We start from the raw sequence: 16,682 nt of genomic DNA, 5'->3' as shown, positions 1-16,682 counted from the left end.
TCCGGGTAGACACCTGCCAATTGATTTAAATTGTGGAGATCTCACAAACTTGTTTATTGTTTATTTCTGTTGTCATTTTCAGCCATGATTGTAACGTTAAAGATATATACCCTAGTTAAACACGGTGGTCCAACCTACATGACGTTTGTTTATGCTTATTTTATGTACTGTGTTGATAAACCAAATCTCCCCAACAGACATTCTCACCGCTGGTCAGACTAGCTGCTAGTTCTGGGTGAACTCAAGCTGTAATTGTTTTTATTCTGTGGCCCAACAGGTAAATTAGCTCAGGAGGTAGAGCGGGTCGGCCAATGACGCAAGGGTTGGTGGTTCGATCCCCGCTCCCTCCCAGCTGCCGTCGCTGTGTCCCTGGGCAAGACACTTAACCATCCTTGCCTCGTATGATTGGTATGAATGTAGACATGAATGATGGTGGTTGGAGGGGCCGTTGAGCGCCGATGTGTGGCTGCCACGCTTTCGAACCACCGGTACGAATGGTGTGAACGAATAATGATTCTGTGAAGCGCTTTGAGCACTTGGAAAGGCGCTATATAAATCCAATCATTATTATTATTATTATTATTATTATTAAGTAATGAGATATGAAAGCATCAAACATGCGTTTTAGACTGAACCATTTTCTCTTTATCTCTTATGCCGATCCGCTTCATTAAATTGTATGTATGCAAGCGTTGTCTACCAGGATGTTATAGAATCAGAATCAGAATCAGAAAGTAAACAAACATTGTGATTCGGTCTATAGGCTACTCGAGTGGCCAAAATTATGTTAGCATCATTCGATTTAACTGATTTTGTGTGTTTGATTTTCTATTATGAGAAGTCAAATGGACGTTATCTGGTTATGGACAGAGGTAGAAAGTATTTTTTTCAGGATTTGTACTTTCTAAGGATTTTTATAATGCTATACTCTTACTCTTACTTGAGTGATTTAAATAATAGTCTTTCTACTTAAGTACTTTTAAATGTACACTGGCTAAATTAATAAATTCTGATTTTTCTTTTGCACTATGAAAACAGCACGGTAGCATTGGGACCGCTCGCTAGCAGGTCCAGAATCATTTCTACATTTAGGGAGCCCAAACTGATGGCTCGTTAGTGCAGTGGCCAATGAAATTAAATCGCACTCAACACTGGCCAATTGAATTAGACAGGTGTAGTGTAGAGACGATCACATTGTAATGATCCCCACCATCACATTAGTCCAGAACTCTCACTTTCATTTGACAGTGCTGATAGGCTCTACTGTAGCTAATCATAATCATAATGATAATAATAATAATAATAATAATAATAATGATAATAATGATAATAATACATTTGATTTCATTAGCAATAAAATCTCAAAGTGCAAAAAAACAAAAAGCTCATCTGAACGAGCTTGAGCTGTTCAGTATGAAAGACAGGACCGACAAAGACAGGGACAGCTTACGTAACGTGCTGGATGTGTGAAATGTAACTAATTTAGTAAATAATTCAAATTGATTTTTTTTAAGTAATACAAATGTACTTTTATTTGAGCACTTTTAAGTTGCTGAGTACTGCATCTATTGCATGCTTGGCGTGCCATCTATTCACGTGTGCCGTGCACGTGCGTAATCCTATTACTGTCTATCTGCGTTTGTAGGCCTATAGGTTTGCCTCATCAGTTTGTAGTGGTTTGCCTTAAGACAGGGGGATAGACAACTCCCTCAGTGACAATTGGATCCCCGTAATTCACCTGTGATTCCCTCCATGAATTCTATGCCTCTTTTTCTTTTTTACTCTTGAGTAATTTCCTGGACTATTCATTTTAATTGTAGGCCTACTTGAGTTAATTTTAACTTAAGAAACAATATTCACCCATGCAGGCAAAGAATATGCACACTATAATTAATATAAGCACAGGGATATATTGTCTAGCATGCAAAGCCATTCCTCGCTGTATGCGCACACACGCACACACACACAAACAAGGGTAGGAAATTAACTACAGGGCTTTGTTGCCCTTGTGAAATATTTTTCGTGGGCATTTTGGATCATTTCCAGGTCAATTTGATCAGGGAAATACCTTAGTTCTTCTATGTTGCATGACAGACCAATATTCAACAACTCTTATCCAATCATATTTAATTTCTAGAACTTCATAAACATTCACAGTTAAAAAATCCTCATTTCCTCAACAACACTGTCTGGCATGTTATGTAATGTACTTGGCAAAAACTTTTCAAATAACATTTAGACCGACAGTACATAGGTACATGTTGTTATCCAGTCCATCCTCCAACCCACAACAGTAGACTCTTTGACAGCTTTTTTCATCCCTGGGCAGACCGCGAGAGTGTCAGCGACTGTTGCTATTTCATTTCGATCTGTTTCTCGTCCTGACTCAGCGGGGGGTTTGTATCTGCTCTCTCCGCTCTTAAAGCAGCTACGAGCAACTTTTTCGATTGTTATTAAACAGTATAAATTTAATATCAATGCATCACATCTTACCTCTAATAGTCGACGAGACCAACGCAGAGTAGTCTCGCTTGAACCCCGAGTGAATCGGCCAGTGTTAAGTCTGTCTGTGGCCAGGGCAGATCAGGAAGTGAAATGAAACGGTTTGCAGCAGCCACTTCGGCCATAACCACAAAATAACTTCCAAAAAACCTGTTCGAATATAACGAGAGATGTTCCCGAGAGTATGCGTGGCGTTCACATTGTTTATGTTATGTTGCTAGGCAGCGCGAACGGGGTAGGCAGGCAGCTACGTTTCACTTCCGGGTTTCACTTCCGCGTTTCACTTCCGGGTGTAGCCGGTCCGGCGGTAGGAGAGAGAGAGAGAGAGCCCCCTGTTGACGCGAGTTTAGACAGACACAGACTTAATAATCACCTAAGGGAGCAATCTCCGATTGACACGGCTTTGGTCTCAGCTACTATTATAGGTAAGATGTGATGCATCAATATTGTAATTATACTGTTTAATAACAATCGAAAAAGTTGCTCGTAGCTGCTTTAATCCATTTTTGTTCTTATTTTATTTTTTATTTTGTTTGACCTCAACAGGAGGCTTCTTCTCCTCACTTCACCCACTTCATCCTCCGTTTTCCTCTCTTCTCCTTATATTACTTTGACCTGCCAAGCTATCTCTCTCTGTGTCTCTCTGTCTGTCTGTCTGTCTGTCTCTTTCAGGGGCGGCTGTAGCTCAGGAGGTAGAGCGGGTCGTCCACTAATCGCTTTGGATAAAAGAGGTCGGTGGTTCGATTCCCCGCTCCTCCAGTCTGCATGTCGACGTGTCCTTGGGCAAGACACTGAACCCCAAATTGCTCCTGTTGGTGTGCCAGCACCCTGCGTGGTAACCTGCTGCCATCGGTGTATGAATGGGTGAATGTACCTACTGACTGTAAAGCGCTTTGGATAAAAGCGCTATATAAATGCAGGCCATTTACCATTCATTCCTCCTCTGCCCCTCTCTTTTCTCTCCATTCTAAATGTAGTTCTCCCTCTCCTCCTCTGATACAAAAATTGTAAGCCCACACAGGCTTCACAGCCCAAGATGCAATACCTTTATGATCTTTTTTGGAAGGTGTTTCTCAGATTGCTTGCATTTCCTTCCTTTCGGTGAGTCTGTTTCTATGCTCTTTTCAGGTGCTTTATGAATCCAAAAAGGCTCCCTGCATGTGTGCAGATTAAAATTATGACGTCTAAATAAATGATGGGACAGAGTAGAAAGAGTACTGACAAATCCTACTCAAGTATAAGTATTGTTACTTTAGTGAAAATTAACTCAAGTACAAGTAAAAGAACCAGTCCACGAAATTACTCAAGTAAGAGTAAAAAAAAAGTAGCCTATTTAAAAGTACCCAAGTCAAAGTACATTTGTGTTGGTTAGAAATTAGATTCTCTGCTCGAACCCGACCCAGCCTGTGGGTGGGCTCGTGGTTAGATATAAGGCCCTTTCTTTTTCATTTTATAATTGGGGTAATATTTGGTGTTATAATCAGAATGTTATATGTACATTGTAACCTTAGAACCTTATCAATTCATGAGATTGAACAGACAACCAACTTCTTACTAAGACAATTTTGGGTTCGGGTCGGGCTCGGCTCAGACAGAACGTGCACAGGCTCACGTCGGGTCGGGCTTGATTTTTGTTTTGGTCCGATCTAAGCTCTAATTTGGCATTTAAAAATATATATATTTTAATGATGAACCCCAATACATTTCACACATCTAACATGTACCTAAGCTGTCCCTGCTGTCTTTGATGGTCTTGTCTTTCATAGTGATCAGCTCGTTCAGATGCAGTCCCAATGCTACTGTGCTGTTTTTATAGTGCAAAACAAAAATCAAAATTTACTCAGTGTACATTTAAAAATACTCAAGTAGAATATCTATTATTAAAATTATTCAAGTAAGAGTAAAAATATAGCATTATAAAAATACTTAAAAAAAGTACAAATCCTCAAAAAAAACTACTGAAGTACATGTACTTGAGTACTTTTACTTGAGTACTTTCCACCTCTGCTGGTCACCAGTAAACAAAACATTCCCGGCAATAAATCTAACAATGGCAAGGCTGACTTGCTGCATGTTTACAAGGCTGCTCACTCCGCGTCATGTGTTGATGTGTGAATTTCCGATGGTAATTGGTAGCCTGGACAATTAGGACACAGACAACCGTCACCAGTGCCTTCACCCCACCATCACAATGTCACTGATTCAGGGAGAAGTGTGACGCTATCACACACCATGTGACCATGGTGCTGACACACACACACACACACACACACACACACACACACACACACACACACACACACACACACACACACACACACACACACACACACACACATGGTTAAAACCATCCTGATTTGTGATCTCACATTCTGTTTCACTCTACTACGTATCAGTCTGGACTCCAGCGATTTCAGTCCGCCCACTTGCCTTGACAGACAACTCCTTCAGCCAATCAGCGTTGCCAATTCCAGTCCTTCAGCCAATCAGCGTCGGATCCAGTCAGATCCAAATCCAGTCTGAAGAACGGCGAAAATGTTTTTAATTTTTTTATTTTTTATATCCAATAGAGACACACAAGAACAAAAAACAAAGACAAACAAGCTCAGTCACAGGAAAGGAAAAGAAAGAAAAAGCATACACATATCAACATTCCGACATTATAATGAGGTGCTACCAGTCGCATAAGGTGCTTATGTGCTTCTAAGAGATGTTGCTCTCTATCGTTGCAACGGCCTAAAAACTGCTTAGTGCCAGGCGCAGCGCAGATTAGTGGGTGTGGACCAGCGCACTCGATATTTTGGTGTCGGCGTAACAGGCGGCCTTAAGCATTATAACCCCGCCTTTATAACCAGCATTATAACCAGCCCCGACTGGGAGTGGAGGATGCGGTCATCTACCTTACCAACCGCGCCTACGCCCACCTTGACAACCCGGCCAGCACTGTGAGAGTCATGTTCTTTGACTTCTCCAGTGCTTTCAACACCATCAGGCCGGCTCTACTGGGTGAGAAGCTGACAGCGATGCGGGTGGATGCCCCCCTGGTGGCCTGGATTGTGGACTACCTGTCTGGCAGACCACAGTATGTGCGCCTGCAGAACTGTGTGTCAGACAGAGTGGTCAGCAATACGGGAGCACCACAGGGGACGGTCTTCTCTCCCTTCTTCTTCACCATCTACACCACGGACTTCACCTACCAGACAGAGTCTTGCCACCTTCAGAAGTTCTCTGATGACTCTGCGATAGTGGGATGTATCAAAGATGGCGACGATGATGAGTATCGGGATGTGGTGGCCAACTTTGTCACATGGTGTGAGCTGAACCACCTGCAGCTCAACGTGTCAAAGACAAAGGAGCTAGTGGTGGACCTGAGGAGGGTCAAGGCTCCGGTGACCCCTGTTTCAATCCACGGGGTCAGTGTTGACATAGTGGAGGATTACAAGTACCTTGGAGTGTACATTGACAATAAACTAGACTGGGCTAAGAACTCTGATGCACTCTACCAGAAGGGGCAAAGCCGTCTCTACTTTCTGAGACGGCTGAGGTCCTTCAACGTCTGCCGGACCATGCTGAGGATGTTCTATGAGTCGGTAGTGGCTAGTGCCTTCCTGTATGCTATTGTGTGCTGGGGCAGCAGGCTGAAGGCAGCGGATGCCAACAGACTCAACAAACTGATCCGTAAGGCCAGGGACATTGTGGGGCTGGATCTGGGCTCTCTGACTGCGGTGTCAGAGAAGAGAACGTTGTCCAGGCTACTATTGATATTTACAGGACAGCCCATATTCTAATCAATAGAGTGATTATAGGACAGCCCATATTTCTTAAGTATACATATTTACATGTTGCTATTTCCTATGTGCAGAGTCATGTGGGAATAAAGTTTGTCTAAAGTGAAAGTAATCATCCCTCTCCAGTTCCCATCAAAAAACTGTTGATGTCTGGCCTAGAACAAAGATGGCCTTATTTTATTATCAAGTGCTGTGTAAGAAATTACGTATTTCGACCTTGCAGGTGGCCGTGCTATCTGTAAACATGATGGGAGTAAGTTTCCCGTCAGAGCTTATAACAGACCATTGTTTAAAAGTTTGAAGTATATTATTGAGATATATTTGTATGTAATGTTTTTTCTAACCAATTATGAAAATGCAGTTTGAAATATGCTTTGTGTTATGAAGAAGAAATGTACTATCATGGATGTGTGTGTGTCAATCCTGCGCGGACACACACACACACACACACACACACACACACACACCCCGCACCCCACACACACACACACACAAGCACACCACCGGCCCCCCCTCCCCCTCTTGAGCTCTCACACAGAAGACATGTCACTGCAGAGTGTACATATATGTTATTGTTTATAGTTAATATAATGCACACTTTATATGCACACACACATACACATACACACACACACCCCCCCCAGATACACACTCACTCACTCACAAACACTATTTCTCTCTCTCTCTCTCTCTCTCTCTCTCTCTCTCAAACACCCACATGGCCTGCGTCGGGATACGCCCACTCGAGGATCCCAGGAAGTCCGGCAACGGTGGCTTTGCCTCAAGACTCAGGGCTTCTGGGAAATGATGTTTTTGGCTTCAAGACTCCTCCTGCTTTCAACTTCAGGACCAATCAGAAAGTCACATTTACTGTATAACATCTCAGAGTGAGAGGGGTGCGGTATCTTTTCATCCCCTGACACTTGGTGTTGAGGTATGACAGGTCACTGCTGCAACGATCGTTGGAAGCTGGGAAGAACTTCACATTCTATCCTCTTTGGGTAAATGTATCGATGAGTTTATTCAATTGTTTCTGACTTGTACCAATTTTAATATAATGCTTTGATATAACCATTCATGTCTGCTAGTCTTAACACGTTGACTGCCAACGACGTGTAAACACGTTTTCAGAATCCAGCTGTTGACTGCCAACGACGTGTTTACACGTCAAACTGTTTTTTCAGTGGTTTCCACTAGGTGAGGCCCTTGGGCAATATGTGAATGTGGATCCGACCTCTCCCGCTGCCCCGGAAGTACTCTAACAAAGATTTCTATATAAGGAAGGCGGGCTCCTTTGATCAGCGTGGGTTGAAAGTAGGTTGGTTAGATACAGAGCGAGACAGAATTACATAGCGATTTATACATAGAGAATTTCAGCAATTTAGCAATTTAGAGTCAGATTTAGAGCGAGTTGGTTAGCGTAGTTGATTTAGTTTGTTAGTTGTTAGTACAGTAGTAGTGTTTAGTATAGTCTTTATAGTAGACTTTGTTTAGATAGATAGTTAGCGCGTAGTTAGTTCATTGTAGTTAGCTTAGCCTTAGCGTCAGTTCATTTTAGTATTAGTATTTAGCGTTTATTCTAGTTCAGTTTGATCGAGTTGGTAGCCGGTAGATTAGCCTTATTTCAGTTCAGTTTGATCTAGTCGTAGCAGTAGTTGTTTTATTTCAGTTTAGTTTAGTTAGTATTTTCAGTTTTAGTTTAGTTGGGAGTGGGTGGTGTTTGTGTTTGTGCCATGCCGGCCAAACGCAAGCGGTCTTCGGCGGCTGCACGCAAGCGATCGGCGGATCAGAGATCACTGCTGGATTTATTTTCCGTCCGAAACGAGCTTGTGCCGGAGACCGATTCCGAGGTCTCGGATGAGGAACGGGGTGAGCCCATGCATGTCGCCGCTGCGGCTGCTGGGCTGACTGAGTCGTCCGAGTCGAGCGACCTCACGTCTTCTCCAGACGCGGAGGATTCTGAGGAAGAATGGGCCCCGTCGAGGAGCGAAGCTCCACAGAGCAGCAGTGGTAAGACGATGTTTGAGATGACTTGTGTAACTTGTGTAAATGTAATTACTATGACTGTACAAAAGCCAGCAGTCAGTCAATTCATTTTACTGAACAACAAGAGACACAACAATCAATAAGGCAGTATGTCTTATCACTATACTGCCTTATTGATTGTTGTCTCTTGTTGTTGTTTTTTTGCACTCAATGCCCTGTTATATTTGTACTATGTTGTAAACGGAGTTCACAGCACAAGAATTTCACACGTGATACTTGTACCATGGAGTGACAATAAAAATCTTGAATCTTGAATTTCAGACTCTGAAGATGAGCCTGGAGCCAGCTGTAGCGCTACAGCATCTGGTGCCACATCCTCTGGTGCCAGGAAAATGGGTAAGATCACTCTTCAGAATCAGGTTTATTTTCACATCACAGGTTCCAGCCAGAATTCCAGAAATTCTAGAACTCCAGAATTCAGTACCACACATATGAAAAACACTATTTTATGGTAATTATGTATTTCTATAATTTGCAGATGGAGCTGGAAGTGGGAAGCGTCCCCAGCCTGCAGGTCCTCCTGAGTGGAGTGATGTTGACTGGGAGCCAACCCACATCCCATTCACAGCAGAACCGGGTCCTCATACTGGTGGTGCTCCTGCTCAACCAGTGGACTTTTTCCAGCTCTTCCTGGACGATGAGCTGCTCCAGGCCATTGTAGCACAAACAAATCTGTATGCCCATCAGTGCATCAGTCAGGTGAGCGAGGCTCTGCCACATTCAAGGCTTGGGAGGTGGAAGGACACTGATGTGGCAGAAATCAAGAGCTTCTTGGGACTATACTTCCTCACTGGGATCGTGAAGAAGCCTGAACTGTCCATGTACTGGACCAAAAATGAAGTGTATGCTACCCCCCACTTCAACAAAACCATGTCTCGCAACCGCTTTCAACTGCTAACCAGATTCCTCCATTTCTCTGACAATTTTGATGTTGATGGTGCAGACAGGTTGTACAAGGTCCGGCCAGTATTGAACGACCTGTTAGGAAAGTTCAGAGCCATGTTCACACCAGGTCAAGACATCAGTATTGATGAGGGGATGCTCCTGTGGCGTGGGCGGTTGGCCTTCAAGGTGTACAACCCACAGAAACCCATAAAGTATGGGATAAAATCATACATCCTCTGTGACTCCCAGACAGGTTACTGCTACAGCATGAAGCCCTACTGTGGTGAGCGGTCCTCCCTAGGCGAGACGGTGGAGTTCCTCCTCGGGGACTTGGCAGGGCAGGGGTACCATTTATACATGGACAACTACTACAACTCTGTTGGAATGTGTGCACAGCTGCTGGAGTGTCAGACACATGTCTGTGGCACTCTGAGGAAGAACAGGGGCGAGCCACCTGCTACGAAGGTTACCAACCACACAGTGAAGATGGGGGAAACGGTCATGCGCCACAATGGTGGCACCATGGTTCTGGCCTGGCGCGACAAGCGAATCGTGAAAATGGTTTCCACTATGCACGACGACACGATGGAGACGGTGCAGGTCAGGCAGAAAGGCAGCAGAGAGAGGGTCCCACACGCAAAACCCAAGTGCGTTGTGGACTACAACAAGTACATGAATGGGGTCGACAGATTGGACCAGAACATCGCATACTATCCCTTTGCCAGGAAGACATCGAGGTGGCCTTTCAAATTTGTCATGTACATGTTTCAGATGTCTTTTTATAACGCCTTTGTTCTGTACAAAGCTAAACACCCACAGAGAAAGTGTAAAACTTTGATGGCTTTCATCCTGAGTGTTATCTATGCATGGACCAAACCTGTGGTGGAGAGGAGGGGGGTGGGGGAGGAGGTGGGGGGTGGCGGGGAGGAGGTGGGGGAGGAGGTGGGGGGTGGGGGGGAGGGCAGCAGTGACCAACCTGCAACCATGCCCCGGGCACCATACCTGGACCCTCCAAGCAGGCTGGATGTCGATCTAGCGGGCCATGTCATGGCCCAGTATCCAGCCACACGCAAACAAGCTCACCCAGCAAGGAGGTGTAGGGTTTGTACAAGGAATAAGCTTAGACGCGAGACACGCTACTTTTGTGTTATATGTGAGGTCCCATTACACAGGGCTCACTGCTATGAGGTGTACCACTCAGACAAGTTCTAAGCTCAGTGGCACTGAGTAGGCATGGGTCGTAAAAAAAAAAAAAAACCTGCCAGGGAGGTTTTGTTTTTGATGCTCTGTTTGATTGTTTGCTAGCTAGCAGGAATACATAAAAGCACCTGCCGATTTTCATGTAACTTTGTGGATGGGTGTAACATGGGCCAAGGAAGTACCCATTACATTTTGGAGCAGTTCTGGATTCGGTGTACGAGCCCAAACCGGTTTGATCACAAACTGAAAAAACCTATATAAAAAAAAAAAAGCTATAAAAAAAAAAAAAGCTGAGTGACCTGTGGTCTGCTCTTGTTTTGTATTTATTTTGACATTTATTTATTTTATTATTGTATTATTCCTCTATTATTGAAAACAACTATTGTTCAGATGTCTGATGTCTCACTGATGCCAAAAATAAATGGTTAAAGTGACTTTTCTGCCTGTTTGATTGAATTTCACAAAACTGTGATTATCTCAGCTTTCTGTCTCAGACGCTGAAACCATGCTGTACTCAACGGCTAATATCTACATAACTACTAACTCTACAAACTAACTCTTTTAGACAGAGAAAGTACACATTCTATTAGTACTTTTGAGATATTGTATGTTCACAAACTCCAAGCAGAAAAGAATCCTCGGCTCTTGTAAAATGAGCCACAATCCTCAAAAAACGGCTTGGCAGAAGCTACCTACAGCAAGAAAAAAACGGCTGGCAGTCAATGTGTTAAATAAACATGTGACACTGTGCACTTAACCTTATCCACCTGTCTTGTTGTCGAATGTGTCCTAGTCTCCAGCCTCGCTGTGTTTTCCTCCCACTCAACGAACACGCCTGGGTTTTATGTGACTAAAACCCTAATACTACGCTCCATCATGAACAATGACTCGCACCCACTCCACAATGTGCTAGTCAAACACAGGAGTACGTTCAGTGAGAGACTGATTCCACCTAGATGCAATACGGAGAGGCACAGGAAATCATTCCTGCCTGTGGCCATTGGTCTATTTAATGCCTCTCTTAAAAGAGCACCCCGGAGACGCTCAACGGTGCCTGGCTGAGCCACGTGTAACGTATAGGGCAAGCCGACTTAATATAAGTCCAGGGTGCAATAATGATAATTGACACGGAATGTATACTTACTCTACGTATTTTGTATTTTGCTACGTAGACATTCTACTTATTTTTTTATTTTTTTTGCTCTATCGCATTTACTAGTTATTCTATGCTATGTTGTGTTTTTCTGCTTATTTGCTTAATATTGCATTTACTACTGTTTATTTTATGCTATGTGTGTTCTGTGAGCGAGCTACTGTAACTTGTCCCAATTTCCCCCCCGGGGATCATTAAAGTCTTTCTGATTCTGATCTGATTCTGATTCTGATTAAGCGTAAAATTATGCACAATCTGCTGATTGGAGAAGTGCAGTAAACAAATCACAAGTTTACCTTTTAAGCTCCAATTCCACGGAGCGATCCAGTCCGGTCAGAAAAGCTGACCAAAGCGCTCTGAGCTCCCCCCTCCCTGTTTCATCCCCGTCTGTTTCCATATACAGTATAATATTCCATATTATTATGCTTCTCAAACCAATCTCACTGCAGTTTAAATACTGCAAGCATGTAAATACGCTACAATATAGCAAGATCAAAGTGAAAAGAATGTTCTAAGGGACCGTTCGTTATTTAGAAGGGGGGGTCACTGGAGGGATTTGTGTGTGCTCTGAAATAAAAAGCTGTGCCCCTTCCCTGATCAAAATATATTTTTCCTTGACCCTCCCCAAGTGATTTGAAAAATATGATTGACCCTCCCCAAACAATATTGTGGCAAGCTTGTGTGGAAGAATGCAGACTGACACAGGGATCTTACTTTTAACCACTCCTGCTCATTCAACATTTGCAGAAACTCCGGCCAGAGGTGATCGAACACACTAACAGTCTCAGTCGTGGTGGCTACATTCATAGTAAAGCTAAACATTATCCTGGCCACACAAACATTGCTATTACCACATAATGCAATCAAAACATGAGCACAACATCACTAAACCACGTTTTTAACTGTAACAGTAACAAGCTTCCCACAAGAACATGAACTCCCATAATCCTTTGCGCTTCTTAGAGCAGAACTGTCACCAATCAGAGCGACCGCCTCCTCCGGTAGCTACATAATGCTATTTTCGCTTGTGAAACAATCTTCAGTCTGTGTATATCAATATTTGTGTTTAAATAGCGGTCAATGACTGATGGAAAAAAAGTTCGCCAGTTCTATTATTGTGCGTAATTGCACGGAGCCGCGGACTCTCCACTCTCTGTCCCCCCTCAGCAGACAGGCACACACATGTAAAATCTCCCAGCATGCATTGAGCTAATACATTTCGATAATAAATAGCATCCAAATTAGCCTAAATTACGGAGCCCCTAATATGATGTGGAAGATTTTTTTCATTATCTCGTGGCCACGACTTAGTAAGTCGTGGCCACGAGTTACTAATGCGTGGCCACGAGTTAAATAAGTCGTGGCCACGAGTTACTAAGTCGTGGGAACGAGATAAGTAAGTCGTGGCCACGACTTACTAAGTCGTGGGAACGAGATAAGTAAGTCGTGGCCACGACTTACTAAGTCGTGGCCACGACTTACTAATGCGTGACCACGAGATAATTCAGTTGAGATAGGAATCTGTTGTCAGTCTGGGCTCACTGCACCATACTGCCAGGCTATTTCTCAGCAATTGAAACATGGATAGATTTGATTTAATCTCATTTTATTTTCATTTTGGGATGAATTATAATGATATCCTGCAATCTCTTGCTGTTCAGCACAGTGTCATCATTAGCAAAAGACACTTGATTCATCTGCTTAAAATGCACGGGTTGAAACGCAGACAATATGCAGACATTGGGCAAGTCATCGACTTCATCAAGCAGGAGCTGGAAGGACCTGGAACACTACATGGCTACAGGTGGATGCATGCTAAATGCCTGAAGAATGGGATCAATGCAAAAAAGGAGGATGTTCGTATTATACTTGCATCTCTGGATCCAGTGTCCTCAGCTATGCGCAGAGCGTGGAGACTAATCCGCAGGCAGTATTTTGTTCAAGGACCAAACTATATTTGGCACATTGATTCGTATGATAAATTAAAGCCCTATGGGATTTGCATAAATGGTTGCATAGATGGCTTTTCCCGCAAAATCATCTGGTTGAAAGCAGCATACACAAGCAGCGATCCACATGTCATAGGAGGCTATTTTCTGGAGGCAGTGGAGCAGAGTGGTGGTTGTCCTCGGATCACCCGGACAGATCTGGGAACTGAGAATGTGGTTATACGAGACTTCCAAACCTTCCTCCGCCGGCATGACACCGACAACAGATCTGGTGATCAGAGCTACAGTACATCTCTGGAGCCAGTACTGCGAATCAACGAATCGAGAGTTGGTGGGGGATCCTGCGCAAAGAAGGAATGGAGTACTGGATACAATTCTTTGGCGAACTGAAAGATGAGGGCCTGTTTCTTGGTGACTACCTGGACAAAGCCCTTGTGCAGCTGAGTTTTCGATGCATTATTCAGGTGAGGTTGAAGACACACACACACACACACACACACACACACATGACACACGCACACGCACACGCAAACACATGCACCCTGCTGCGCATGTAATTTCACATTTGGTGGAAGCGAAAACATGGCTTTGAAACATATAGGCTAGCCAAGATCATCACCACTTTGACCTAATATGACAATAAATAAATAAATAAATAAATAAGTACGTACGTACATACATACATACAGTACATAAATACATACATACATACATACATACATAGGTACGTACGTACATACAGTACATAAAATCTGCTAAATATACACTGTGCATTTTCGCTCCAGTGTGACCGAGTCAGTTATGTCTCTAGGGCATCTGTTTGACCTTAAAAAAGCACAATCTCATTCGAACTGGAATTAATATCAATCTCTCTCTCTCTCTCTCTCTCTCTCTCTCTCTCTCTCTCTCCCTCTCTCTCTCTCTCTCTCTCTCTCTCCCTCTCTCTCTCTCTCTCCCTCTCTCTCTCTCGCTCTCTCTCTCTTGCTCACTCTCTCTCTCTCTCTCATTTTAGGAATAGCTGGATAAGATCAAGGCAGTGTGGAATTCCCACCGCATCCGCCCCTCAAAGAATCCCAATGTACCCAGTGGCATTCCTGACGTGATGTATACTGTGCCACAGCTGTGGGGTTCTGAGGATTGTGTCGTTCCACACAGCAACCTCGATGACTGCAAACCGGCATGCAAGTTCCTTTCAACCATCCCTTGCGATGAAGACGTATTTGACCTCTGTAATATGATCATGCTGGAGTCAGGCCTTACTTTCCCCACCAACATATCACAAGCGCAAGAGTTTTATCTGACAATTCAGGAGACTGTTCGCGCCCCCATCTTTGTTTGATTGTTTTGCTCTCTCAATTGGGAATTTGAGTATTATTGGTACAGTATAGGCTATAGCTTTGAAGTTGACTGCTGCTACTGCTACTTCAGCTACTATGACATGTGAGGGGGCTGGATGGGATTTAGGTTTATGCTCCATGTGGTTGAACTTGCATCATTTATACTGTATGTAATGTAGGCTATATAATATGGTCAGATGTGTTTATTCCTGTGTTGTCATTTTATGTTGTGGACCGTGTACCGCAGGAAGCTGCTACCATGTGTGGCGAATATGGGGATATTAATAAACAATAACAATGTCAACAAATCTATCCATGTTTCAATTGCTGAGAAATAGCCTGGCAGTATGTTGTATGAGCTATTGGGTATAGCCCAGCAGTATGGTGCAGTGAGCCCAGACTGACAACAGATTCCTATCTCAACTGAATTATCTCGTGGTCACGCATTAGTAAGTCGTGGCCACGACTTAGTAAGTCGTGGCCACGACTTACTTATTTCGTTCCCACGACTTAGTAACTCGTGGCCATGACTTACTTATCTCGTTCCCACGACTTAGTAACTCGTGGCCACGACTTAGTAAGTCGTGGCCACGACTTAGTAAGTTGTGGGACCGGGGAACATAGAACCCTTCCTAACCTCCCCCAGACCCTAACCCAAAACCTAACCTCTCCCACCCCTCACGCCTAAACCTAAGGTCGGCATTGCGGGTGGTCGGCATAGCGGATAGACACCCCAAATGTTACGGAGAGTGTTAAAAACGGGGAACATAGGACCCAGGGAACATAGGACCCGGGGAACATAGGGATGACCACCACGACTTACTTATTTCGTTCCCACGACTTACTTATCTCGTTCCCACGACTTAGTAACTCGTGGCCACGACTTACTTATCTCATTCCCACGACTTACTTATCTCGTGGCCACGAGTTACTAATGCGTGGCCACGACATAATTAAATAAATCTTGATGTCACCACACAGCCACGGTACTAAATAGATAGAAAGGTAGATAGAAATAATGTGTATTACACAACAAAATAAAATCTCGAAATCAAAACACAACCCTATGTGAAACATATATGTCATCCTGGTGGTATAAATATCCCTCGCAGACTCTCTCTCGTAACTCTCTCGTAACGGGACAAGCCCCGTCTTTTATTGTCACACGAACACCACAACACATGCATGCGGCCACAACACACTCATGCTGACGGTGGCCGGTGAAAAGTGTCCTCTGCATTTAACCCATCCAGGCATGTCCTTTCCTCCGGGGGGCAGGCCAGGAGCAGTGGCCGCTTTCTCGTACAGCGCCCGGGGACCAACTTCGGATGTTGTCGTCACTGGTCGGATGACGATGACGATCTGATCTTCTGCATGTTTTTAGTGGGGGGGTTATATACGGAGGAACCCCCTGGGGGAGCATGGGGAGAACATGCAAACTCCACACAGAGAGAAAGGCCCTTACGACGAGATACCCCACCTGGGCAGTAGGCACTGAAGATATGGGGGGGAACACAACCACAGCGCCCACAGTGTCCCAGGCGAGAATCGAACTCAGGACCTTCTGACTGTGAGGTGACAGCTCTACCACTGAGCCACCGTAATTTAGGAGATGAGTGAGCCCTCTGTGATAGAGCCCATATATATTTTGTGATGCCATGTCTGTTTGTTTGCTCGACGTTGTTCCAGTGGGTTATTCGCGCTGGAAATGTACTTCCATATTATCACCAGAAAAGCGCCACTGATTCGCCAGATACTGTACACGCCTACTGTCTGGATAGGCCAAGCACAAAGATCGACAGATAGGACTGCCAAAGAGAAA

The sequence above is a fragment of the Poromitra crassiceps genome (assembly GCF_964638095.1).
Source record: "Poromitra crassiceps genome assembly, chromosome: 1".
Taxonomy (NCBI): Eukaryota; Metazoa; Chordata; class Actinopteri; order Beryciformes; family Melamphaidae; genus Poromitra; species Poromitra crassiceps.
Note: the sequence above shows the minus strand (reverse complement) of the source record.